General features: G+C 46.9%; 1 protein-coding gene across 1 annotated transcript in view; it reads left to right on the forward strand.

Moving 5' to 3' along the window:
- Positions 1-580, forward strand: part of STAU1 (staufen double-stranded RNA binding protein 1) — a 66112-nt gene that overhangs the window by 22188 nt on the left and 43344 nt on the right. The window lies entirely within an intron of this gene.

Here is a 580-nt window from a genome sequence, read left to right on the forward strand (position 1 = left end):
ACTCCTGACCTCAGACGATCTGCCCACCTTGGCCTCCCAAAGTGCTGGGATTACAGGCGTGAGCCACAGCATGCGGCCACCCCTCTTTTTTTTTTTTTTTAATTCATTGAGACAGTGTCTCCCTATGTTGCCCAGACTGGTCTTGAACTCCTGGGCTCGAGGAGTCCTCCTGCCTCAGCCTGCCACAGTGCTAGGATTAAAGGCATGAGCCACTACACCCAGCCCTTTGTGCTTCTTTACTGCTCTTGGAAAGGGCCTGAGCATATTTCTCACTGGCGATGTGGCTTGGGCCCTCTAGCAGCCTGGCTAAAGATCATCCTTGTAACTGCTTTATGTAACTAAATCTTATTGAAACATGATTCCCATAGCATCATGATTCCTGCAAGACAGTGATTCCCAGCATTTGTAGATTACCTGATTATTGGGTACTTTTTGACTTTTGAACTTGTGCGCTTTGTAAATAGCTTTGGTACAGTAAAATATTAATTGAAACCTGAAAATGCCATGGATTAAAAAATCTTCTGCCGGCGGTAGTAAGACATTAGTGGAGGCCGAGCGCGGTGGCTCACGCCTGTAATCC

Source organism: Colobus angolensis, unplaced genomic scaffold (genome assembly GCF_000951035.1).
Source record: "Colobus angolensis palliatus isolate OR3802 unplaced genomic scaffold, Cang.pa_1.0 Scaffold8, whole genome shotgun sequence".
NCBI lineage: Eukaryota > Metazoa > Chordata > Mammalia > Primates > Cercopithecidae > Colobus > Colobus angolensis.